General features: G+C 60.7%; 1 protein-coding gene across 1 annotated transcript in view; it reads right to left on the reverse strand.

Moving 5' to 3' along the window:
* The window catches only part of LOC102040489, a gene marked incomplete at its 5' end in the record, with an annotated part of 11,203 nt that overhangs the window by 3,246 nt on the left and 7,395 nt on the right, over positions 1–562 (reverse strand). The window lies entirely within an intron of this gene.

Below are 562 nucleotides of genomic sequence, written 5' to 3' on the forward strand. Positions count from 1 at the left end.
GACCACGCGCGGACGGGCTGCAGTCGGTGACCCCGCGCGGAGCGGGGCCGACTGCCCGGAGCGCACCGCACCATCCCGGGCCTCGCCTGGCCTGGGCGGGGCCCTCTAAATATCCTTCCCACCCCCAACCAAACCAGGCGGATTCACCTTTACCCCCTCCACTCAAGCTGATCCACTTCCCTCTCACTGTACCCAAATTTGCCCAGTTCCCCCTCATCTCACCCTAAACAGGTCCAGTTTGTTCTCACATTTTCCCCCCAAACTGTCCGAGTTACCAATCATGCCCCAATGAGCTGGTCCACTTCCCCATCACCACCCCAAATTGGTCCACTTCCCCATCCACCCTCTAACCAAAAAACCTCCTTCTCCTTCACGCCCTAAACAGCCCAGCCCCCTTCCTGCCCCTGTATCTCCCCGTCATCCCTCTCCGTGCCATCCGAGTCCACCCCATCACCCCTTCCCAACGCATCCCAGTCCGTGCTGGGCTCAGAGCTGGACTCACACTCAGCAAAAGCACTGTCACCCCTTTATTCTCTTACCGCCCGCTGCAGAGCCTCGGCCA

Source organism: Geospiza fortis, unplaced genomic scaffold (genome assembly GCF_000277835.1).
Source record: "Geospiza fortis unplaced genomic scaffold, GeoFor_1.0 scaffold70, whole genome shotgun sequence".
Classification (NCBI taxonomy): Eukaryota; Metazoa; Chordata; class Aves; order Passeriformes; family Thraupidae; genus Geospiza; species Geospiza fortis.